Source organism: Hermetia illucens, chromosome 3, assembly GCF_905115235.1.
Source record: "Hermetia illucens chromosome 3, iHerIll2.2.curated.20191125, whole genome shotgun sequence".
NCBI lineage: Eukaryota > Metazoa > Arthropoda > Insecta > Diptera > Stratiomyidae > Hermetia > Hermetia illucens.
In genome coordinates this window covers 50,751,908-50,779,437 of record NC_051851.1, presented here as the reverse complement: position 1 = coordinate 50,779,437, position 27,530 = coordinate 50,751,908, and the positions used below count along the sequence as shown (strand labels likewise).

The 27,530-nt window shown below is 43.7% G+C and overlaps 1 long non-coding RNA gene across 2 annotated transcripts; it reads right to left on the bottom strand.

Moving 5' to 3' along the window:
* Positions 1-284: 284 nt before the first annotated feature.
* On the bottom strand, positions 285-27,530 carry LOC119652535. 2 transcript variants are annotated; one of them, XR_005249554.1, is made up of 3 exons: positions 27,334-27,530; positions 832-1,050; positions 285-766 (listed from the first exon to the last, which is right to left on the bottom strand). It is a non-coding gene; the product is annotated as an uncharacterized LOC119652535 (long non-coding RNA). The 2 variants fall into 2 exon arrangements; XR_005249555.1 differs by having other exon boundaries at positions 832-1,047.

The window sequence follows — 27,530 nt, the reverse complement described above, 5'->3', positions numbered from 1 at the left end:
AATTGCAGGACCTGAATTGCCAAGAATAAGTAAGTGCACTGTTTCCTGTCTCATGAAGCGCGGAAATGTATTTATGTATTCAAATGCACATATATATACATATATATGTGAGTAGAGTAAATTTACCTCGGAAAAGTGCTTACTTAGAGAAGGTTAAGTCGTTACGGGAGTTAAAATCCTGATCCGTTGGAGCAATTTCACACTGAAATGAAAAATATGGAACAAAAATTCAAACATGTAAATCATAGCAATTTATCTAACTAGTTAATACTTGTAATCTTGGCTACAATTTTATAAATTGTCTCTGGCACAAGCCAAGCTATCTCCCCTGTAGGTACATTTCGATTTTTGAACTTCATTCTGAGAGAAGGAAAATGGTTATAACCGCCGAGGACTTTATTATGCTTCTTATTTCCAAGTAACCTGGCATCTGGTATTCTCCCTGGTCTCCCAAGTGCCTTAACCTACTTTTCACAAGTGTCGGACACTGTCCCAGAATATGTGTGCAGGTTTCATCACTGTTCCCACAGAATCTGCAGACAGTGGCCGTAGATATCTCTATCGCTTCCGGGTGATAATGTAGTATTCCAACTATAATTTGGAGGCTGTTTTGAGCGATATTTAAATAATCTTTCGAGTACTTGGGTTCGAATCCCCGCATGAGCACCCTGGCCTGTTCGATTCCTAGTAGGTTGGCCCAGTATAGTTCCTTCAGCCATTTCTCTTCGTTTTTCAGTTTCATAACCATGCTCTTTTCCTAGCTAGCCTATAATTTAGAGTATCCAGAAATTATTGAGCGATTCGGATATATTCCATCTGTTAAAACATTACCATTCTAGTTTAGCGTTCTTCTGGTCGGACCTAAGTGCCCTAATTGCTGCTTGGCTGTCGGTTGGAATAGTAATGTTTGACCCTCTATATTTCTTTTCATGGTTGAAGAAGGCATTTTATCTGTGACGTATATCTCCGCCTAGATCATACTAGTCTGCTTGCCAATTGTTGGAAACTACATTTCCCTTGGACCAATGATTCCGGCATAAGCTCCATCTGCTGGGAGAAATTCGTAAGTGTACCAAGTTTAAGCCATGACTAAAGTTTTCAAGTTTGTCATCTTGCTCTAACGTATCTCAAAATCCTAATCGAAGTTAAATCTGCTTGTCATGATATCCCGATAATAATAATCGTTGGCGTAACAATCCATATTGGATCAGGGCCTTGAAGTGTGTTAGAGCACTTCATTTAAGACCCTAACGGTGCACTACAGTACACTGTAGAAGGCAATGTGGTCAGTATTGCGCTCGACCGAGATTATTACCCTGATTTGACTCAGGTACTCATTCACAGCTGAGGCGACTGGTATCCGACGTCAAATCACGATACAAATTACACTGCCACCGGTGAGATTTGAACCGCGACCTTCCGTACGATAGCCTTGTGCTCTAACCACTCAGCTATCCGGACACTTCTTCTTTTTCAAAAAGAGGACTGCTCGCTCCAACACTTTTATAGAGAAAAATGGGCAGTCCTCAGCGATCTCCGCGCCGACGCCATCATTCTGTACAGGGTGCGCAGGGAATAGTACCCGTAAAATGCGGTCAATCTGCTCGGCCTTAAGTGAACAGGATTTCCGCAGTGTCCCGATTTTTCGGGTTATCAGTTTGTAACCGGGTCCCCACGGGTCGCCATTCACCTCGTTGATCAGATTCTGCCAGCAGCGAGCTTTTATCCTGTTTATTGTGTTGCGAAGTCTCCTTTTGGCTGATCTGCACTCTGCAATTATAGAACGCGCCTCTGCTCGGTTATTTACACCTTGTGTCAAGTGGCGGAGTCTTTGATACTCCTTTTGGAGCTCTGTACTTTTGGTCATCTACCAATACATAGAAGGTTCGCTACGCCTCGATATCCTCCTGGGTATGGAAGCTCCGCAGGCCGTTGTTATCAGCTTCATATATCAGGTCCATAACTGAATTTACAGCAGTGTCAGTTGCAGCGCTACCACCCTGAGGAGTACCCTCCAGCGTGACCCCATCTGTTCCAATAGTTTTGACAAACCCCTCGCTGTTCACCTTCGCGACGTTCCATGTACAGAAGGAGCGCGGGAGTGGCGAACACCAAGAGTTTGTGTCAACCACTTCGATGGTCGCTTATCGAGAAGTCTTTCAGTACTCGTTTCCCGTCCACCAGTGACATAAGTGACTCCGACGCGAAGATGACGTCTGGAATGCTTCCCTTGTGCCGTGGGCGTCGGAACATTGGGGTGCTTCTAGTGTTTAGAACTACAAGTCCTGTTCTCGCTGCCATTTGGAAAATTCATTTCTCTCTGCCTTGGCATTGAAGTCACCCCCGACCAAGATCAGCCCCTCTGTGCACAAGATAGCGTTCTCGAGAACATCAAGACGTCGATAGTCCGGTACCGTTTCATTCGGTGTTAGACAGGCAATGAAAAACGTTACCGCTAAGCACCGAATCCAGACAAAGCCGTCCTCTTCGTCTTGGACAAGAATCCAGAAGCCCCTTCACTGCTTGACAGAACGTATTTTTATTTTTTGCCCCCGCACTTAATTCGACTAGGACTCCACTGCTCTTTGTGCTTTGAATGGAAGACACTTCTGCTCCACTATCTTCGGGTTTGATCATGTAACGGATTTTACTGAGGACTTCCGTAAAAGTCTTGCCTTCCGTCCGTTTAATAAGCAGAGCTAGTGGTCTAAACCTTCTCCGTCTCCCCACCTTTTCTTTAAGTTCCCCATCCTTTGAAGCAGAGGTTTTCCTGATGGCGCGCCGTCTTGTTGCTTCTTGCCTCTCTTCGTCTTCTTCTTTTGAGCCCTGGAAAGTATTTGACTCCTTCAGATGCCCTTTCTTCCTTTCGTTTTTTCCCCGGTTCGCTCTGCAACGGGCTGTCTGCGATCCGTTTAGCGCTCGTGGTGTTATAATTGGGAGACGCGGTTGTTTCTGCTTACTGTGCATTTTCTCTTATTCTCCATAATCGCCCGTAGCACGAAAGTCTGTCGAGGAGCTCCTCTAGCTCTATCGACCCGTTTTTCGGGAGGAACGTCGCAGATTGCATGCACTTCACAACTGCGCATTTCTTAACAAGCCCTTACAATAACAATAAGTGTTGGCGCAACAATCCAGGATCAGGCCCTTGAGGTGTGTTAGAGCACTTCATTCAAGATTTTAACGGTACACTACAGTACACTGTAGGAGGCAATGTGGTCAGCATTGCGCTCGTCTGAGATTATTATCCTGATTTGACTCAAGTACTCATTCACAGCTGAGTTGACTGGTATCCGACGTCAAATCACGATACAAATCCCACTGCCACCAGTGAGATTTGAACCAGTATGACAGCCTTGTGCTCTAACCACTCAGCTATCCGGACACATAGCGCCCCTACTCAGTTTATATTCGAAACCATCTGGTCAGTTTCGGCAGTTTCCATTGCGCCTATTTCCGCGTTGTACTCTCTAGGTTGCCGTCTCCGCCGCAGGTGCAGCACCACTTTGCGAGTCCTCTTCTTTGTTTGCGCATCCCGATGTCTCGTCGGGTATTTCAGCCTTTGCTGCGCTCTTCGCTAGGCGCTGGGTCGAGCGACGCACTTCCGTGCTGCGTATAATCGCAGCTCCATTTCCACTATCTCCTGGTTCGTATTGTTTGTATTAAAGTTTTTACCAGCGCATCGTGTGCAAGGGAGCGGGCCGCATTAGTCAGGAACGGGTATACCCTCGTCGGCAAAGGCGCTACCCTAGTTGTCTGAGGCTTGACCTACGTATAGCTGATCCCGGAACTCCCGGAAGCGCTCGATCGGGGCAAGGCCGTCTACTGATACCAGTTCAATGTACAATATCCAAGCTGGGTTCCGAAGGGGCTGGCTCCTGATACCAGCCACAACTGCCACCTTGGATGAGCTAGGCTCACATTACTCCATCGACGTCGACAAGGAGTTGTCGCTGGCTCCGGGGACTCCCAGTCTGTACCGGCGTGCATCGGCTAGCAGTCCAGTTAGGTATAAATAGTCAGTAGTTGTAATGAATGAGATAAGCTTGAGATTTTGAATTAAATCCCGCTAGATTGTGATTTTCTTACACTGTGCTTTGGTTGCAAAGAGGAGGAGTGCAGGAATCCGAAAAGGGAGAATAGGTTCTTAGAAACTACCTAACCGAAAAATCCGAAAGAAATTAGAGTGGGCCGTACACATGGTATCTGCTACTCAAAATACCCTCCGTTAAAATATCTGTTCAAATAAAATTTATAATAGTATATTATTATATTTCGAAAATGTTCATCCTGAATCAGTAATATAGACTTTAATAGGAATTACTTCGGTTGTGTGTGTCATTTTTTCGGCTTATTTTATAATGAATGTTAAACAAGTCGGGAAACCAGAAGCTGGACGCTTCAGGTACGAAAGGTTTTGTGTATTTCTTAATACGTAGCACGTAATATATGCATATATTATGTGAGAATATCCACTTTCGGATGATATTGACATTCATAGTCTTGAATTTGCAAAGAAGCGACAACTTTGACGTATTATAACTTTATTAGTAATAGTGCGATTTCCACCAAACTTGGTAAGATCATGTTCTATGTTATATCCTATATTGTTGCGAAATTTCGTAGTCCTAGCATGAACTTAAGGGGGGTCTTGCAGCGAATTACTAAAAATTACAGTAATATACTATTATTAACTTTATTTGTGCAGATATCAGTGTGGAAGGTATTTCGGAGCCCAGGCACCATATAGTGGCAGCCTCTTGATTTTTTTTCAGATTTTTTGGTTGGGTAGTTTCTAAGAATGGCCCCCGTAAATAAATGGTCACTTTCAACCCCCCGCCCTCCCTACCTTTTCAACAAATGTCAAAACTAAGACCGTCTTCGAAAAGTACTAACCGAGACCTTTAATTTGATACCCCACATGACTATATTTGATGAAAAAAAAATCTACACCCCCTTTTGCATGTATGGGGACCCCCCCTTAAATTCATCATTAAAGGATGTAACTCACTGTATGCGTGAGCGTTCACAGTTCCCAGCTTTCCACCAAATTTGGTGTCAATCGCTGCAACCGTCTCCGAGAAAAATGCGTGTGACGGACAGACAGACAGACAGACAGACAGACAGACAGACGGACAGACAGACAGACAGACAGACAGACCTGTGAGGAGTGGCCAGATCTCCCATCAGGCGCGACCCCAGCTGGCGGATAGGGGCATACCTATTGATGTGTAAATATGTGTTCATGCACTTTTCTTTTTTGACTGTGCATGGGCTAGTGTTTGCTCATCTCTGGTGCGCGGACCAAAATGGCTATGGGAAGGATACCCAGAACATAAAACCACCATGGAAGACGAGAGAAGGAGGAAACTTACGGTGCAGGGGCTCGGAACCCCAGTACCGGCGGCTTTTGGGAGTGAGCAAGCGGGCTCCCGGTCGTCGATATCCCTCGACCGCAGTGCCTCGGTGGTGGACAACTTGGCCACCTTGGCATATAATGCTACAAGTGATTTGGATCTGGAGAAGGAAGTATTCAAGCGAAGTACGACTTTACCGAGAACACCAATAACAAGACCAAACAAAGATGAACTAAAAGCAGCTTTTTGGACAACAAAAACCGTGACAACACCCACCGCACATGTTCAAGATGCTCGACAGCAGGAGGTGCTTCAGGAACAAGGAAGAGATCCATTCAAAAGAAGCTCATCAACTTTGAGATCTCCACCCATGCCAAAGACGATTAAGGATAAAGTACAGGCCAAAAGTGAAGGACCATGTAAAAGGAGTAACCCTGCCGGGACTTATAGGGAGCAGAGTCCCGATCCGGAGGAATTACCCTTCATCCAGCTTGGAGCAAAAATAGTTGAGTTGTCCGAGTTTATCAAGGACAAGCACAACGTGCACCAAGCCATAAAGAATATGGTGAGGGCTATTAGAGTTCTCTATAATAGATCACAGATGGAGGAAAAGAATAATAAGAACACGCCGAACCCCGCTGTGCCAACAGTATCACAAGGGACCCAAGTAACGCCTAACCGTTCTACCATCGAATCCCAGCGAAATAAGCGAGTACGTGAAAAAGAGGGGGATCCTTTAAGTAATCAGCAGGCGCCTAAGAGAAAAAAAGGCGGACAGGACATCCGGAAAACCAACAACAACAGGTCAGAAGGAGGAAACCCTACAGCGAATCTATGAAACTCGACCAGCGTTGCGAAGTCTAAGACCAGCGAAAACGATGGATGGACTAAAGTTACCAATAAAAAAGCGGAACGAAAGGCAAAAGTGCGAACTCGTCCAGATGTAATTGTTATCTCCAGTAAGGGCAATCTGTCCTACGCGGAGATACTCAAAAAGGTCAAAGCGGATCCCGACCTAAAAGATCTGAGCGGAAATGTAAACCGAATCCGAAGAACCCAGAAAGGGGATCTCATGTTCGAGCTGAAAAGATCCAGCGTGGGCAAAACTGATGACTTTCGCACTCAAGTGAAAAACTCACTTGGGGAGAATGCCGCAGTGCGTGCCCAAAAACATGAGATCTACCTTCAATGTAAGGATCTCGATGAAGTAACATCGAAAGAAGAAATTTGTATTGCTCTGAAGGAGCAATTCAAGTTGAATGAACTCACCGAGGAGTCTATTGTGGGCTTACGAAAAGCCTATGGTGGTACTTAAACAGCCACAATACGAGTACCAGCGGAGGCAGCGCAGATGTTATTGGCTGCCGGAAGGGTTCGGATTGGATGGGTTGTCTGCCGTTTAAGGGAACAAATTTCACTGAAGAGGTGCTTTAAATGCCTCATGTTTGGACACTTGGCGAAGGCATGCACCAGCAGCATTGATCGATCCGATCGATGCAGAAGGTGTGGGGAGAAAGGCCATATTGCCAGAGAGTGCAATAGGGACCCCAAGTGCCTATTGTGCGAAGTAAAAGAGGGACAGGATAACCGGCATATTGCCGGGAGTGGTAAATGTCCAGAATTTAGGAAGGCGCTCACTGCAATGAGAAAATGAGGTTTATTCAAATAAACCTGAATCATTGCAGGGTCGCTCAGGATTTACTTGAGCAGGCCACGTTCGAATCTGAGATGGAAATCGCCATCATAAGCGAACCGTATAGACACCGTCATGGTGGCATATGGGTCAAAGATTCGACTGGTGGAGCGGCGATATGGGCTTGCGGTCGACAGGCCATACAATGTACTGCAAGTCAGGCAGGCAGTGGCTTCGTGTGGGCGAAAATAAGTGGTGTATATGTATACAGCTGCTACGCCCCGCCAAGTTTGACACTGTCTGAATTCGAGCCAATGCTTGATAATCTTGTTCTCGACGCGAAGGGACGAAGTCCAAAGGTGATTGCTGGTGATTTCAATGCTTGGGCCCTAGAGTGGGGTAGTAGGGAATCAAATGCTAGGGGGCGCAGTTTATTAGAAGCTTTTGCGCAGATGGACATAGTTTTGGCGAACGAAGGTGCTGTAAACACCTTCCAGAAAGGGGGATCAGGCTCGGTTGTAGACCTGACCTTTGTCAGCCCTTCGCTGGCGCGTGGTATGTCCTGGTGCGTCAGCGAACGCTACACCCATAGCGATCACCAGGCAGTTTTCTTTGAGACATGTGTCGAACCTCAGGGCAAAGAGCTATCATGCCCGAAACCGAAAAAGATTTCAGGCTGGTCTGCAAAATCTTTGGATGAGCAGAGCTTCTTAGAGGTGTGGTTGGATCAACCTGATATAGCAGGCGCCTCTACGGAAAGAGCTGTCCATCTGGCTCAATGCATCGCCAAAGCATGTGACGCGTCCATGCCTAGGAGGTGCGCATTCCCCCGTAGAAGACCAAACTACTGGTGGGATGATGAACTGACCGGCCTTCGATCAGCCTGCCACCGAGCGAGAAGAGCGGCTCAGAGGGCGGTAGGTAGAGTCGATCAAGGGCAGAAAGAGTGCGCCTACAAGACAGCCCGCAAAACCCTCAAGCTCGCCATCCAGCGAAGCAAGAGGAAATGCTTTAGGGAGCTCTGCTCAGAAGCGGACGTAAATCCGTGGGGGAGAGCTTATGGAATCGTGATGGGACGATTTAGAGGCCGTTCGTCTCCGCAGATCACGTGCCCCGCCCTCTTGTTGAAAATCATCCAGGGGTTATTCCCCCAGCAAGAGGAGAACACGGACACATTCCAACCACCTCTGAATGTGACAGCAATCCCGCCAGTCACCAGAGACGAGCTCCTGGAAATCTGCGGCAGAATAGGAGACAATAAAGCACCGGGTCTGGACGGAGTACCGAATAAGGCCCTTAAGCTTGCCGTGAAATCCAGGCCGGACATGTTTGCTGAGTTGTTCGAAGCGTGCATGTCCGAGGGAATATTTCCAGCGGTATGGAAGCGGCAGAAGTTGGTGCTTCTGCCTAAGCCTGGTAAACCACCAGGTGAACCATCCTCATACCGACCCATATGTCTTTTGGACACGGTGGGGAAAATGCTAGAGCGGGTAATCTATAATAGATTACTCCTAGTAGTTGAGAGCCAAAGCGGCCTTTCAGATCGGCAGTATGGGTTCCGTAAAGCCAGATCAACCATTGATGCCATCAAATTGGTTACTGGCTTGGCCGAAGATGCAATCCACGGAAAGGGTAGTACCAGCAAATATTGCGTGGTAGTAACCCTGGACGTGAAAAATGCATTCAATTCGGCCAATTGGAATCTAATCCGGAAATCCCTAGCGAAGGTTGGTATTCCCGCCTATCTCGCTGCTATCGTCGATAGTTATTTAACTGAAAGGAGGCTCTGGTACGACACTGATGACGGACCGCAGGAGTACGTTGTTTCCGCGGGCGTCCCGCAGGGCTCCGTATTGGGCCCACTACTGTGGAACATCATGTACAACGATGTTCTTAATCTTCCCCTTCCGGAGGAAGCCACAGTGGTGGGTTACGCTGACGACATTGCACTGGTTGTTGTCGCAAAGCATCTCGAAGATGCTGAGTTATACTCAAGCGAGGCAATCAGCGCTGTCAAATGCTGGTTGGAGAGCTCTGGTCTGACGCTTGCGGAGGAAAAAACGGAAGCGGTCCTCATCACGAAGCGCCGGAAGAGAAATTACGCCTGTGTTAGAGTCGGGAATCATATCATCACTTCCAAGCCGGCCATCAAATACTTGGGGGTGGTGATAGACAGGAAGCTCAGCTATAAGCAACACGTACAGTATGTTTGTGATAAATCATCCACTGCCAGTATGGCCTTGGCCAGGATGATGCCGAATGTGGGAGGGCCACGGCATACCTCTAGGTTGCTTATAGCCAGGGTGGTGACCTCAATCATGCTCTATGCGACCCCAGTTTGGAGCGAGGCGTTGCGGATGTCAGTTAACACTAGCAAACTGAATGCAGTCTACAGGAGGACAGCTCTGAGGGTATGCTCTGCCTTCAGGACTGTCTCAGATGATGCAGCATTCGTCATCTCTGGAATGATGCCGATTGACATCTTGGCAGATGAGATGGCGAATATATACCATGCGAAGCCAACCTCTCCTTTATTGCAGACGAAGAAGGCTGAGAGGGAGAGATCCATAAATAGATGGCAAGAGCGGTGGGAACGCTCGGGAAAGGGTCGGTGGACTCACAGGCTCATTCCTGCCATCAAGGAGTGGTTGGAGAGACGACACGGTGAGGTTAATTATAATCTCACCCAGTTTCTCACGGGACATGGAGGATATCTCCAATACCTTCACAGGTTTAAATTGGAGACCTCACCCGACTGTCCAAATTGCGATGGAGTCCCAGAGGACCCAGAGCATGTATTCTTCCACTGTCCGAGATTTGTGGAAGAAAGGAGGAACCTAGAGGAGACTCTAGGAGAGGTGCTGGTACCAGAAAATCTGGTGCCGAAAATGCTAGCACATCAAGAGAATTGGGATGCGGTCAACTCCATGATCGCATCAATTCAAGATAAATTGCGAAAGGCAGAGGAAAGGAGAAAAACGCGGTCACGTGCGCCGCGTATAGAAGAAAGGGGATTAAGCTAGAGTGAGCTGACTCCGCCCCGTGATGTAATACCTTATGGTGGTTCCGTGGGGCAGGGAGGGAGTCGGGGGTGGTTTTAGTGGGTAAAAATCCCACACGCTGGTGTGTCCAGACCAGTGTCTTTTGAAGATTTCCACCTCCTCAAAAAAAAAAAAAAAAAAAAAAAAGACAGACAGTCAGACAGTAAACCGATTTGAATAAGGTTTTGTGTTTACACGAAACCTTAAAAAAAAGAAATTTTATTTTTTAATGCGGAATAGTGAGTTTTTTATTCCCCATATACCGGTATTTCGAGGACCAGCTAGTCGCCAGCAGCTTCGGTGTCTAGGGCCAAGGTTGTCACAACATCTGGATGATGGCAAGAAAATGTGAAATTCGCTCAAACACGATCCGCTTTCGTTTATGGCACCAATTATGTTTTCGTCATGCTATATTTAATATTTGAAAACGATATAGTTATGATAAGTACATACATATTCATATCCTAGATAAGATCCATTTTTTTCCAAGATATAAGGTAATACTATGTGGAAACTGACTCTAAAACTGCTAATGTTCGTTGTTTCTACTTTTATATTTCAGCATCAATTCCCTGCGAGACAATTAAATAGCCTAAAGGTGCATATAATAATTTAACGCAGCAATCAAACGGAACAGCTTATCTCACCTAATATTTAATTCCTCTTCGTTCCTGTATACGGGGTGATGGATCTATTAGATACCCCTGTCAATTCATCGTTGATGGCTTCCTAATTTACGACACCATACGTTCGGCACCAGGACGTACCTATGTATTAAGGATAGATTGCATCGCTTTGGAGCCCGCATACAAAAAAGGGGGATGAAAAAAACGTAAACACGTTATGGCAAACATTGATGGTAAATACCTCGGAAGCTTAAACAGTTTGAACCTGATGTGATGGATTACAGCATCGATTAAGGTTGATTGCTGCTCCATAATTCCGAGGGGAAGCGTTACATTCATATGTGCGGTTCATATGAAATGCTAAGGGGGGCTATATTAAATATCTGAGATGAATTAAACTTTCTTCCGCATATGTACATTGGGAGAAGATTTCATTCCTCCAACTGCAGTGTCATGCTCGTATAAATTTCAATATATTCATCTAAATTTTAACATTTCAGTTGATTCAACTACTTCTTACTTGTTTGAACCCGAACATACATTATCAATGGGGCAGATAATATATTTTTCCCCAATTTTCAAGATGAAGCCTCCTTAGGTTGCTCTTCACTTTTCTAGGCAAAACGATGTGAATCCTGGCATGTTGACTATACATGAGCACATGTACCTTTGCTGGTAGACGTTAGGTAGTACGGGAAGATATTGGATAATTCCTGTACGCAGCGTTATACTGTGTGCAACCTACGTATAGCAGGATCATCACATAGCAATAACGTTCGTTACTTACGTTATGCTATCCACTGTATAATACACAGGCATTCTTGTGAGTATGTAATCTTTCTGTGGGATGTATTATTGGAAGTCAAGATGAAAAAGTGAAAACAGATTTTCCTAGACAATGTGAGCTTATATTATTCCAAAGTCATTTCGTAAAGTTCAACTAAACGATTATGAATGCAGCATACTCCACCTTGGAAGGAATTCCGTAGCCACAGGGATAAGTCGTGAAATGTTATTTGAATATTTGTGTTGATATTGATTCATTTTCGTAAAGTTTACAGTCTGGGATGGAAAACAATTTCAGAATCACTAGCAATACCGCGTTGTCAAAGATCCATAGTTGGGGGTTGGTCAAACAAACCTAAGTGCCATCGGAGTCGATTTCTGACAATATGTTCCAACTGCCCCCATGCTCCTAAAAACAAAACTTGAACCAAGTAATTATTCAGGTTGAGTTGGGGGTTTTGCAAAGCTGCAGAAGGGGATTCGGAATGGATTAATAACAGAACGACGGAATCTGGGAAGGACTTACAATTTACACATTTTCTTGTGGAACACGCCCTCTTTGTATAGAACAGGAACCGCTAAACATCTAGTCGATACTCTATCCCAATATAAGGGCGATGTCACAGCGTTACAAAGGATGCGCGGCACAGGGACTGGCTCCCTATAGAAAAGCCACTATATCATTATATTATACTGGCCATCCATCCATATGCAAGCAGTGGAATTCCTAGCCAACCAGAAAATGAAACCTACTGTTGTCGCCTGTCAAAACATAAGCGAACGACTATGCACCCTGCGCTTGTAAGGCAAATTTCGAAATATAAGTCTCATCGCCGTTCAACATTGTGGTGTAGAGCGAAATGAAATCTCTGATGCCTTAGCAAGAGCAGGTCCATTTTCTCCATGCCACAACCGAAACCAGCGATCGGAATATTAGTAGAATTGGGCAATGCTGCTATCGAAAACCGGGAACAAGCTTCTTATAATAGCAGGTGACAGAGATTCGTGGTGCGAAACGAACCACAGTTTTCCTGACAAAACCAAACAAACATATGGTAAAGTTTATTCGGTCGAAGAGCGGGAAGATTTTCAGGAATATTGTTTGCACTCTGAATGATCATAATTTACTAGTTGGACATATATTTAGAGTAAGGATCCTTCAAAATGATACATGTTTATCCTGTAATGAGGAAGCAGAATCGATGTGAGTGCCCCACCTATGGGCACACCAGACATCAGACTTTGGTGTTGATGTGCTCCAGCAGCAGCGGGTAGCATCAGACCGACTTCCGGAAATCCTGCGATATATAAACAAATTTGGGATATTCCGTTAGACAGGGTAAACGGGTACAATGGACCACTAGAGTCTGACTGCGCAGAGGCTTTCCCCCTCCCCACTTAATCCATACATACACACCGTTCACTAAAAGAGTAGATTGCAGGGTTGAAAAAAGGATACCTTCTACGAGGCTGTATAAGGAACCCTACCCCAAGTATCATATGAAAGTCATTCTTGGAGATTTTAACAGCCAAATATTGAGGGGTTCCAGAATATGCTCTGATATCCTGGCTTTCATAGCATGCAAAAAATTACTAATGACAACAGACTGCGAATTATTCAGCTAGGAGGGTCGCACGAACGGTTGTTTGAAAAATCTGGTTGGTACTGAAAGATGTCCACAAACAAATATGACTGTCTTCAAACGAAACCACTTTCAACCAAATTGAGCACTGAATGTTGTCACCTCTCAGTTTTGATGAATGTCAAAATGTATAGAGACGCAATGTAGATTTGGATCACTATCTCATTAATACTGTGTTCCAAGCTCGAAAAACGACATCAGATCAAATCCTCTCTTGCACAAAAGCCATGCACAAAAAAGTCTTCGATAACATTTACAATGCTGTCAGATATCCTGGAGATGAAGCTACGAAAAATGATCTTGACAACTACCAGGTGGTATCAAACATATTTGGTATCAGTCGCACGCTGTAACGCGCAGAACCCCATCGCGTGCTAAAGCGACTTCATAGATGGAAAAAGGAGTCCTGGGAGAACAAACCGCATTGTGATCTACAGATAGTCAGCAAGCAACCACACCAGGTGTGGAAGTTTCATCCGCCAGTGAGGAGGATGAAACCATATATATTTCGATATTCATCCTATCCAACTGTTTTGGAGTGATGACAAAAACAACAACAACCAGAAGATAGTCGAGATGCAGGTCCGGTAAACTCCAGACAACGTACAACTACTGTGATCATCAAGTATCGAAGAAAAGCGATGGAATTACAGTCAAGGTGACCAAATACAGAAAGCAGTTCATCAGCTTTAGCTCCAGGTTTAGGTTGATAAACAAACAGAGAAGGGACGATGCCACTCGGGGCAGCGTTTATAGTAGTAATCTGCTATCTCAGTAGGATGGATAGCTCCGTACTGCCAGAACATCTTTGGTTTGTAACAAAGAACTCTAAGCACATCAGCAATAAATAAAATTTTCATTGCGAGGCCGGGCGAAAGCAGGATCACTCTCCAGACCTTGCACCGTCAAGAACGATCTAAGACAAACTGATTGGTTAAAGTGCGGAACTTTCAATCTGGCTATGGAGACAGTCTTCCGTGATGCTGATACTACAACAAACACTATCATCTAAGGTTTCATCCATATTGATATAATGGGAAGGATAACCCGAGATGTACAAACTGCCTGCATTCAGTGTGTGAGATCTGGTACCTTGGTTTTGTTGGTGTCTAGCTTCAGTTCAACTATACTTACCTCTCTTTCCAAGTCCAGAGACATTTGGCCAAGGTCCATGATCCGGTAAGAGAACTAACAAATGTCATCAGTGTAATCGAGGTGTTTGAAGAAAGATGTTATGATTTATTGACCTCCTCCGTATCCTCCAGACAAGGCAGCATGAAAAACATGCGTCCCTGGTAGACTCCCCTTTCGATCTTAAAATTTTATGAGATTTTATCTCTGTGCAGCACATGATATTTTGCGACATCACATGTCGCTCTGATAATAGCTATCAGTTTTCCATAATGTCCCTTGCATAGAGTACATCAGATGCATTCAATGTTCACGCTATCGAAAGCTGTCTCGAAATAGATGAAGAACAGGTCCAGCGAAGATCTAAATTGCGCGCACTGTTCCAAAATGATTCGTAGAATGTTGATGTGGTCAATGTAGGAGGATCTGGAGCGGAAATCTGGCTGCTCTATGCCGATCAACCTTGGAGATGTTCTTTGATGCGTTTTAGGATTATTTTAGCCACTTTTTTGCGACGGAGATCTATCCAATTGTCACACTCAAAACGGGTGTGCTTCTTTGGAATTTTAACGATCATTTTCTTCTTCCTCTTCCTAGGAAAGGTCTCGGATTTCCCAGCTTTCTGCATGAGTGGAAGTAGCAGAACTGCAGAAACTGCAGGCGCAGCAATAAATAACTCTGCGGGGAGACCTTCGAGCCCAGCGAATTTACTCCGTTTGAGTGCACTGATAGGCCAGATGATTCCACTTCTGTTTGGAGGAATAGTCCGTATCCACATGTTACGATGATTAGCTATTTCCTCCATAAAAGGAGCAACATCACCGAATGTGATACGATTAAGAACCGTGCTGAAATATAATTTCTACCTGTTCAGCTGCTCGTCATCACGAATGAGGACTGAACAGTTAACGTCATTCACACACACATTGAAAGATTTGCGACCACCTGCATGACGCAGTATATACTTCTGAAATCACTGCGTTGAGCGGCATCTTCCACTTCCCTGACCAGCGCAATAGCAAATTCTCTCTTGTCACGACGTACACTACGCTACGGTATCGGAGTTCGAGCGCGTCACGCCCACCATCACTCGCAGCGGTCCAATCTACAAGATAACTCTCCCATTGTCGAGCGACAGCTGGATCATACAGGCAGTCGATTTTAGGGGGAGGGGGTCACAGCTTCCAATCCTCCGAGAAGTTGCGGACGCAAGCGGCCATCAGATGGTGATATTTTTAGAGACCGATGTCAGGGCGTTTCTTGTTACGCACATCCAAAGGACAACCTCCAATTCTACTGCTGATCGTAGGGTGGTTGATCTGGCTGCTCGTACATTGTTGGTCCGAGGAAACCCAACTGACTTTATGGCAGGCTCTGTGCTCAAACAATGTGCCACCAATGACGAGGCTATGGAAGCTGCAGAAAGCCACAAACCTCCCACCGTTATCGTTACAATCGCCAAGGCCGTGTTTCCCCATCATATGTCCGAACAGTCCGGTCTTGTCAGAGCCCACATTGTCATTGAGATCACCCATCATGATGACAATGTCGAGAAGGAGCGTGCGCATATTCCTGAAACCAATTAAAGAACGTTTTCGATAACCAAAAGTCGTAGTCGTTAGGTTAGCCTCTATCCGAGGCGTTGTCGACGTTTTGGTAGTAGAAAGTTAAAATTTTGCAAGTTTCTTGCATACAAATTTTTATCCTTTTATGTCACTTCCTAGGATATGCAAGGAAGATTTTGAGTTATTTTTAAGCTCCAATTCACGAGGTGACACGCAACATAAATATTCTATATCTTGCGTGCGTCTCTCTTGTCGTCCCGAGGGTCCAGTTTATCATAAAACAATTTGTAATGGACTGCTGGGGTAATAGCGATCGCTTACCGGTGGACATTTTTTAAATTTGCCAACTGGCCAGTATTTTATCTCCGAGAAACTTCTTCCCATGGACCTTCATTTGGACATTGTGATGTCAAAGCTAAGTGTCTCGGTTGATGAACCGCTTATCAGGCTTTGTGGCCCCGAAGGTTGAAAGAACGAACGATATAATTAATACCCGAAAAATTACGTACGCTTATTCAAAGGTGAAAACAAGGATTACAAAAACGATGGACAAATCCAAATCGAAAGCCTTTTGGTCGAGGTCCATGATTCAGTTTGATTACAACTAGATGTCCCCAGCGTGTTTAAGGAAAGGTGACCCTTCCAAGGCGGCGGGAACGACATCATCGGTAAAGGGGGGAAAAAGTACGGGTGACAGAATGCAACTATAGTGGTTTGGGCTACAAATTCGTCCGCTATATGTGGTTTTGATAATAGTTATTAGAGCACCCGAAATATACGTTCTGCCGACCCCGTCGAAGGACTTCCCGAAATTGACGAAGAGCGAATGGCCCGGGAATCTAAACTCCGCCCACTGGACCCACTAAGAAAACTAGCAATAGAGAGGACGCAACCAACGCTGAATTAATCACCTCATCCACAATGTATTTTATAAGTAAGAGTTTATGTTTTTGGCACCATTTCTCGAAGATCAAAGCAGACGAAAAATGTAGTTTTCCCGAAAGTAGCAATTTGACATATTTCTCAGAGACATGGACTAAATATAAGTACTTTCAAGGAATTTAAGCATGTGACTGGCAGTGTGTATACCCCTTCATATTCATTGAGACAATAATTCCTCATCTACTTCAGAATATGAATCTTATTGAGCCTAGGATACAGGATATTTAGGTAGTTTGCGTGTTATCATGTCCTTTGAGTCTATCATTGTGAAGGGAATATCTCCGTCTACTATTCCGTATGAAGGTAAATCCACTTTAAGTATTCACAACGGACTAGTTTCAAAATTCATCATATCGACGCTGTGCAGTGGAAGATATTCGGAATGAGGAGCTCAAAACTGAGATTGAAACGCCTGAAGGTCCTATCATCATTATTTCCTACTCCATAGAGGATTCATAGCTGTTTGTCAGAGGGAATGGAAATGTTACGTTTTTTGATCCTTTTATTTCCTTTTGCGTTGGCCTGGTTTCCTTTCTGCTCTCTCCTTGTGTTCTCGCCGGTAATGGCTTTCGTCTTTAGGCGACACAATAGCGCAAAAGGTATCCTACGGCAGAAAACAACCAAAACTTTCGATAATAACTCTTGGCTATAATCTTTTACGAACGTTGTGCAGGGTGGTTGTTAATAAATTGTCAATCTGTTCCAAATTTGCTTTAGATTGACTATATTGAAAACCATTTGAAAAATCAAAGCTTTTCGTGGTATGCATCTTTTCAGTTGATGAAAAATCTTTTGAAGTTTATTAAAAAGACCGAAAATTCTTTAGCTGGCATAATATCGGAGATATGAATTAGGTATGAAAATGAATTGTAAGCACCCTATATCTTATTGGACTGAACGCTAATATTTCCAAGGGAGTAGAGAAACACCTCAAGGAAGAAAAGTAGCAAACACCGCCAAGTTTTTTTCTTGATTATTACACACATGAGATTAATTGAGTGCACGCCTCCGACCTGAATACCGTTCCTGGAGCCTCTTGTTGAGTTATGCATTCACCCTTGAGTGTCCTCCATCGGTAAACAGCTCAAGAAAAAATTATCCCCCAGCCAGGAATACATTCACCCCATCTTACTTTATACCCTCCCACCCTTCAGAAAACTTACATCTTCAGGAGCTAAGCATGGTTGATTCGCATTCCTTTGGCGTGTTGATATATCAATTCTATTCGGTTATTTGTAAGCTTTACCTTATTTATTTCGTATTAATGCAAATACAGACAAGTTCTTTCGGAATAAATATTCGGGTTTTGGTTGAACATAAAATGGAACGTGTATCCATCATTCTAAGGATATTGAATTGATATCATAAACTCACTAAAACTGGTTAGGATCTTTCCGTGTTGACGTGATGCTTGCGAATTTTAGATATGAAATTTTCACGGGAAAGTTTATGGGAAATATTTGTGTTTCCGCAACATTCGTAATGCATATCATACAAAAATATTTGTTTAGAAATGATAGTAAACTGATTTGGAAAATTCAATTCTATTTTATGTGTTCTATTTCAATGGATGCTTTTTGGGAGATTTTATGAAATTTATTGCAATTCCAAACTTTAAATTGTGCCATAAAAAGACCTTTGCAATTTAATGAACCGTAACGTTTTGACTTGGAAGTATTCAATACAGCTATGCGCATACATGTATGTACGTAGTTTTCTTGACAATTATGTGTTTCTACTTTTTTTTATTTTAGTTTTTGGCAGCTTCTTCATCTTAGATTTATGGAAAGCTGGTAGAGGCTTTTGGTACGGAAATTACGTGGTTAGGAGCACTAGAGATAACGATATTCGATTCATATAAATATTATTTTTAGAAAATTGCGTACTGGATATATCGGAAAAATGGAGAACATACCAAAAGGAGGCATTGACTTCTTCCTGCACAAAATGTATTCCCTAAACGAGACTCAGAATAAATAACAAATATCTTTCTTGATCGCGTGAGGTATGAAAAACAGGGACTGACCTACTTCTACTTTTTTTTAGTCTCTGTTCCGCTCGATAGTGGGGTTGGCCCCTTTTTTCCACGGCCGGTGCGACCTCTTATCGATATTTGTTTCCAATACAGCGGCGCAGCGTTCATTGCCTTTGGTAGTTTGCAATCACTCGAATCATAGCAGGCGACAGAGTCACAGGGCGGATACAGCGAGAGTTTATATTCGAAACGTTGGTCGATAGGATGAGCACAAGTTGTGGAATGCCAGCTATTCCAAGCTGCCCATATACATGAAGCAATTTCAAGGCGCAGTCTACTATTGGTTTAGGGTACTAATGTGAAATACTTTGATCACTCCGCTCGCTGGCACAGTCAGTAATAGTGTCTGATAGGACCGGCCAAACTCTATATTGTTCGATTTTAGTCGTAGAACATGGTGCAAGAGGGGGTTTTTGAACAAATTGCTCAAAATTAGTTTTATTATGAGGCGCTAGAAGAACATTATCTTCATAGAGTAGTGTCTAAGGCCGTGGACGTTCTATTTTCTTTTCTAGACCCTAGAATCACCATAATCATCAACGGCGGAAAAATCGGTATCCGGTCTAGGTTTGCATTAATAAGACACTCCAGAGAATCCGCTTTTACGTCGAGGTCCACCAATTCGATATCACTAAAAGCTGTCTAGCGTCCTGGCCTACGCCATCGCTCCATCTTAGGCAGGGTTTGCCTCGTCTTCTTTTTCTACCATAGATAATGCCCTTATAGACTTTCCGGGCTGAATCACCCTCATCCATACGGATTAAGTGACCCGCCCACCGTAACCTATTGAGTCAGATTTTATCCACAAACTGACGGTCATGGTATCGCTCATAGATTTTGTCATTGTATAAGCTACGGAATCGTCCATCCTCATGTAGGGGACCAAAAATTCTTCGGACGATTCTTCTCTCGAACGTGGCCAAGAGTTCGCAATTCTCCTTGCTAAGAACCCAAGAATATATGAGGACTAGCAAGATTATTGCCTTGTACAGTAAGAGCTTTGACCCTATGGTGAGACGTTTCGAGCAGAACAGTTTTTGTAAGCTGAAATAGGCTCTGTTGGCTGACAACTACCGTGCGCGGATTTCGGTTGTGATTTTCGACCCTAGATAGGAGAAATTATCAATGGTCTCAAAAGTTGTATTCTTCTATCCTTATTCTTCCTGTTTGACCAGTGCGGTTTGATGTTGTTGGTTGGTTCGTTTTCGGTGCTGACGTTGCAACTAACTTTGTCCTTCATTGATGTGCAGCCCAAGATCTCGCCCCAGTTGCCGCCTCCTCGATCTGGATGAAGGTAGTATGAACGTCTCGGGTGGCTCTTTCTTTGATGTCGATATCGTCAGCATAGGCCAGTAGTTGGATGGACTTAAAGACGATCGTACCTCTTGCATTTACCTCAGCATCAAGGATCACTTTCTCGAGGGCCAGGTTAAAGAGGACGCATGATAGAGCATCCCCTAGTCGTAGACCTGTTGCTTTTATCTGGCCTCGCACATTGGTCAGGGTCAGCCTAGTCAGTCTTTTCAGTTTCGATGGAATACTGAATTCTCTCATGGTCGTGTACAGTTTTACCCTGGCTATGCTATCATAGGCGGCTTTAAAGTCGGTGAACAGATGGTGCAACTGTTGTCCATATTCTAACAGTTTTTCCATCGCTTGCCGCAGAGAGAAAATCTGATCTGTTGTTGATTGGCTGGGGTGAAGCCTCTTTGGTATGGGCCAATGATGTTCTGGGCGTATGAGGCTATCCGGCCTAGCAAGATAGCGGAAAATATCTTATAGATGGTATTCAGCAACGTGATACCTCTATAATTGCCGCACTGTGTGATATCTCCCTTTTTATGTATGAGAGAGGTAATGTCTCGTTGCCAATTGTCAGCCATTGATTCGCTGTCCCATACCTTGAGCATCAGTTGATGTACCACTTGGTGTAATTGGTCGCCTACATATTTAACCAATTCGGCTGTAATTCCATCGGCTCCTGGCCACTTATGATTTTTGAGCCGATGAATCGCACGGACTGTTTCTCCTAAACTTGGTGGTGGCAGTATTTGTCCGTCGTCTTCAGTTGGCGGGACCTCCAACTCGCCGATGTTGTGGTTGTTCAGTAGTTCATCGAAGTACTCAACCCATCTCTCCAATATGCCCATTCTGTCGGAAATCAGATTTCCCTCTTTGTCTCGGCAGGGTGAGCATCGAGGTGTATAAGGTTTCATCCTGCTGACTTGTTGGTAAAACTTCCGCGCCTGGTGCGGTTGCTCCCTGTACTTTTCTTCTTCACAGACCTGTTGGTTCTGCCAGACTTCCTTTTTCCGTGTGTGAAGTCGCTTCTCCGCTCGACGGAGTTCGTGATAAGTCTCTGCGCGTGCCCGCGTTCTTTGAGAATGCAATATTACTCGGTATGCGGCATTCTTCCGTTCCGTTGCTAGTCTACATTCATCGTCAAACCAGCCGTTCCGTTTCCTTTTGTTGCTGGGGCCAAGTATGTTTGTGGACGTATCAATGATAATGTTCTTCAGGTGGTTATGAAGATCATTTATTGATGCGTCGTCTCCAGGTCCTCTGTTGACAGCGGTTATTGCGACATCCATTTCCCTCTTATAGGTGTCGCGGAGAGCTGTGTTGTGGATGGCTTCAGTGTTAACTCTCACGTGATTGTCAGAGGAGATTCTAGGTGGTCTTGTTATTCGAGCTCGGAGCACCATGCCAACGAGATAGTGATCCGAGTCTATATTGGAACCCCTATATGTTCTGACATTCATCAAGGCTGAGAGATGGCGGCGTTCTATCAACACGTGGTCAATTTGGTTGAAAGATCCTAGAATACAAAGCTATTTTTTCTCGGGAATTTTGTTGAGTAAATAGTTCTCTTGATAAACGAGATTAACAATGGCAAGCAAAATTTTTTTCCGTATGAGATGAAAAACCGAATCGGATTTCAATTTAAAAACTCCGCCGGCTTGCTATTAATTTTCGGTACTAACACGGCTATGTTTGCTTGCTAGACACGTGATGTTACATACACTTTAATGATACAATTTAAAAACTCATTGAGCTGAATTTTGGGTCCCCATTCCTGGCTTTCCAAAGGAGATGCGCACTTTTTCCTTCTCCCGACTTTATTTCTTTCATTACCTCTTTATTTTCAGTGGCGTTGGCAGTTAAAACTGCTCAAATTATCGGCAATGCTAGCAGAAGTGGTAGATTAGCAAATTCTTCTCAAGAAATCTGTTCGAGGTAGCCTCCCTAGCTGTCGTCAGTACTCGTTGATCGGTATGCAACGTACCGTTACTATCATTGACCAACAGGATATTCGATATCCAGTGTGCGCCGTGTCGGCTTTTGACAGTGTCATAAACAAAGTTTGGAAATCAGAAACACGGCTTTTGATAGAATCAGAACAACGGCAATGACCTTGGTAAAGAACAGAGGAGTATTCTACTGGATTTTCGAATGTTCAAACTCTCAATAGAGCAGATGCGTTAACGGAACTTCTTCTAGCAGTTTAATGAATGAAATGACTTCCATCCAAGATTAGAATTGATCGTACATTGTCGTTTCAAGTGTGGTATTGTCGTTTCCTGTGAGCCAAACACGGAAACCAGAGTGTTTGAAATAGCGTCCATTCCCCATAACTTTTCTAACATCGTATTACAGACTTTAAACCCATCCACATACGGATTAAGTGTCTGTTGTGTCGGATTTTATCCACAACCAGACGGTCGTTGTATCGCTCATAGACATCATCGTTATAGAGGCTGCAGAACGTCTCAGATCGCGATAAATGTACGTGAAGTGAAAAATTTTGACCTTCTATAAATTTGTTAATAATAATTGGATATTCTTCAAACTTCCCAAAATTGAGTTTTATATTATTATTTATAATGAAAATCTAGTACCAATAGGATAAACTGAAGGGGGTTTCAGGTAAATTTCTAAAATATAGTATCACTCTCTTATTAACTTTATTTGAGCAATTTCTGGAATGGACGTACTATATTTTGAGGCCTAGTTTTCGTGTAACTACACCCCTGTTAATTTTTTTAAAATTTTGCTCCCTGACTTTCCTGTGTTCCAGTCACTATCAGAAATAAGATCATTTTCAAAACAACTAATCGAGCCCTTTCATTTGATACCCCTTACCATCATCTTATTGTGTGAAATAAAAATTATACCTCCTTCGCTACTTACTATATGTAAAGGGATACAAAGGGCCCCACATTCACACCAAATTCTATGACAATAGCCATAGCTGTTTCGAATAAATCGGGTATGACAGGCTGACAGACAGACATTAAATAGACACTAAAAAGGTTTTATTTTACACCAAACCTTAAAAATATTAGAGCCAATGGTGGAGGGGACTATAGGATTTGCCAATAGCCTATAAAATGACCGGCTTGACAAGGATAAATGCATTTAGACATTCCTCGTGAAGGAAAAATAATGCAATCAAATAATATACTGTTACTGTCAAAATGCATAGAGAGGCTTATTTGAGTGAAGAAAGAAAAAGATGACAAATTATATAGGCAGACCAAAGTGAAGCGAAACAATAATGTACGCACCACATCTTCAATAGCGAAACCTTTCAAATAAGGATACTATCCAAGCACACGCTTCCATGAAAACAACGGAAGGGACATTATTCGTAACCCAGATGTTAACAAGGCGGGGTGGATACTCCTCCTAAACAATCATCCCAGAAATCTAAGAAACTTCGAAGCTCATTCATTAGTCCTACCATTTAATAAGGTTGAAGCAACTCTACATGATCAGTGGAGTAATAGAACTTCGGCTGATGATGGGGTACTGGGAGAACTAAGGCAGAGGATACTTGAAAACTCCCTTCAAAGGTTGATTGGCATGTTGTGAACTTATGAATGAATACTTGACGACTGGAGCAAAAGGCTAGGATGCCCGTTATATGAAAAGGGAAACTCACTCCACTATAACAATCACAGAAGAGCTTCATTTTCACTGAAGAAAGTCGGAACAGAGCGTTGGCAAAGACTAAAGTTACTCAGAATTGAGTGCTCTACGATTGATCAATCAGTAAAACAGCTGCCTAAGAAGTACCGGGAATTTAACATTGACATATATCAGATTTTTGTAAGACTTCAAGCGAGCTGCGTACTGTATAAAATACTCGTTATTTGGACAAGATACAAGTCAAAAATCCAAGGAGAGTTAATACGGAGCTTTAGGATAAGCTCAGGTATGAAGCATGGAGGCAAGCTCGCTTCAACTCTCCTTAACAGAGCTCTGGCGCATGTTATTCGAAGAATCCCTATCGATACAAAAGATACTCTGCGAATATTAGTCTGATACTGACATTGAAGTCTTAGAATTTGAACCGGCGCGGTAAATTTGACCTACCATAACTTTGTTACTAGTAGTGTGATTTTCGCCAAATGTGGTAGGATCATGCTTTATATTACAGACTATATTACTGATTTTAGGATAGACGCAAGGGAGTTCTACAGTCAGATACTAAAACTTGTAGTTATATATTATTCTTAACTTTATTTAAGCAGTTATGGTTATGGAGGAAGCAAGGTGGAGGGTAAGGGTACACTCCTCACGAATGAAGTAGATAACCGATCTCTGGAGGCAATCAAACGTCGGAGTTCATCACATCAACTATCGATTCGGCAACATACCTGTGCACATGCACATGGAAAAGCCGGGGGCCTTGTGGCTATCCAAGTCTCATTGGAAGCCGGAAGGAGAACTCGAGAGGCAGCCGTGGCACCGGGATACTTCCCTGGAGCGACATCCGGGTTTCCCCGGCATAAGTCGCAAAACTGGTGAAGTACTGTGAGAAGAGGACGCTACCATTTCTCCTCAGCTGCGATGCCAACGCTCATCACGAAGTTTAGGGAAGCAGCGACACCAATAGAAGATGTGAGCACCTTCTTGAATTTATTTTTATTAATAAGTTGGAAATATGTAGCTTAGAGAACACTCCAACATTTGTGACCAGCACAAGGCAGGAGGTACTAGACTTAACCCTAGGAAATACTCTAATGACCGGGCTAGTCAGGAATTGAAGGGGTGATCACCGAATAATCAGATTCAACATTGAGGGTAACTCCGAAATAAAAAGAATAATAACGAATCCCAGGAGGACCGATTGGGAATCCTATGCAATGCACCTGAGAAACAACATGGCCCACCTTCAAGGGGCGGTGACGTCAAGTGACGTCCAAGGATGCCCAACGGCATCCCTGGAGGTCCTTCTGGGATTAACCCCTCTCCATCTGCACATGCAGATGCAGGCAAGGAGGGCAATATTTAGGAAGGCGGGAGTATCAATGGGGCGGAAAGCAGCCGAAACCAAAGGCAGATTGATATTGTTTCTACGCGGCAGGGATAACATGACAACGAGGTTTTTCTTCGTTAACAAGTGTGAAACAGGCTGGAGTAACAAGGCAAACTGGGAGAGTGTGGCTGTGGCATAAGGCTTAAACCAGCAACTGATTACTTGGTACGCTGATGGACCCCCCCACAGCAGAGGGGGCGGGCGTCAGTGTCATTGGTTCAAGGAAAATGTGCTTGGAGCTAATGGGTAGGTACACTAGCATATTCCAAGCAGAAATGTACGCCATACACGAATGTGCTTCTTTTAATTTCCAAAGGGATTACAGGGGGCAGAACATTACTATTCTCAACGACAGCCAAGCGGCGATCAAGGCACTTAGGTCCAACCAGGTGAACTCTAAACTGGTATGGGAATGCCTTGAGAGACTGAATACACTCGGTTCGTCCAAAAAGGACTGGGTACTCTGGGTTCCAGGCCATGCTGGGTTGGGAGGGAACGGGGCAGGAGACGAACTAGCCAAGGAGGGAGCAGGGACGCCTTTACACGGGCTAGAACCCTTCTGTGGAATCGGAAAAGGTTTCATGGCTATGACATTCAAAAATAAAGAGGAACGGTTGAGGGAACTACACTGGGCGGGCCTACTAGGAATGGATCAGTCCAGGGTGCTCATTGGGGATACGAGCCAAAGCGCACAAAGGATTGCTTAAACCTCACCAAAGAGAACCTCGGAATCATATTGGGAATTCTCACTGGTCACTGTCGGCTAAACTATCACCTAGGGAAGCTAGGGATATTTACAGACACTGCCTGCAGGTTCTGTATGGAGTGTGATTGAACCTTTATAAAGATTCTGGGACAGGGTCCGCACTTGTGTAAAGTACGTCGGGGCATCTGGGAGAACACTTAATACCAGATGCAAAGTTGACAGATCTGGAAGTAGGGAATATACTAAAATTCATAACGGTTGTAGGCTTGCTTAAGATACTATATTAATAAGTGCACTATAACCAGCAAAAGGGGCACAATAGTTCTTTAAGGACGCGGGACGACTTTCCCTTAACAGAATAATAACAATGGAGGGTATTTCGGAGACTAGGTACCTTTTAGTAGCGGCTCCGAGACAGATTCAAATTTTTCGGCTGGATAGGTTCTGAGAATGGTCCCTTGGAAAAAGTTGAGAGATTATTTTGACCCTGATCAATGTACGAGGCCAGATCAAAGCAGCGGGATCATACGCGGGACCATTCAACGACGGTCTCAAGAGCAGGATAATGTCTTATCATGCATCCTCTTTAACCTGACCCTGGAAATGTGATCCACAAAGCGGATGTTAGTGCAAGAGAAGCCATCAACCAACTATTGGCTGACGATATCGGCAGCATGGGAATAACAAACTGCCTTTATCCAGATTGAGAAGGCGACGATTGGCACGAGATCTTCAGCTACACATTAATGAAGGCAAGACGAAATACGCGGATGCAACGTCAGCAAAGAACCATCAGCATCAAATAGTACTGGTCAACTGATAGCAATCCTATCAACATAAAGTAGTTTTTGGTAAAATGCGAAGGGTTGCGCCGGGCGGCTCACTCAATATGTATGGGTAAGGGCGATATAATCTGGAAACTCATAACAAGGCAATATCTATGATGGAAAAGGAAGAAGTGGCAGACCATGCTTTAGAAGGAGCTAGAAGCGAAATAGGGATATCGAATTGGTGACCCTCGGCCCAAACCGGGATGTGTTGAGTTCATTATTAAGGCAGGCGTAGACCGCATGTCGGTTGTTGCTCTTTTGACGATGATGATATCTTCAAATGTTGTTAACTATGGGTATTTTTTAAACAGTGCGAAACTCAACAAAGAAAGTACGATAAATATTGCAATTTTTGCTATATAAAAAAATCCAAAAGCTAAACACTTACTTATGCTAACAATTATCTGAAATCAAAAGCTCCAGTGACTGATCATACCTATCGAAAAAGCTTTGCATTTGAGTAATTACTGGGTTATTTATAAATTTCTCTTATTAACTTTACTAACATTCTAGATACACTAAAGCTAAAAAACATTTTTCAAACCGTATCAATAATGCCTTGTGTTTGAAAAACTACCGCAACCATATGTCTCATATGTTTACATTTAAAAAAGAAGCAAGTTCCCCAGCAAAGGAAACCATAATTCCTTAAGTACACTGCAGCAGAAAAACACATTTCTAACCATCGTCACCGTGCTGCATTTCTACCTTTTTACCTTGCCAAGTTATAGTTGAACTTTTGACCGGAACACCATATGTGTGTTGGCGTGAATCCAATAGTTTTTTGCTAGACTTTCTACAACTTCAGAAGCTGAAACTGCTACGCTTTTCGTAGTGTGTAGATAAAATTTATCTTTTCACAAAAATTGGCGAATTTTGGAAATTGTCAAATTATAAAAGAGAACTGACTTGA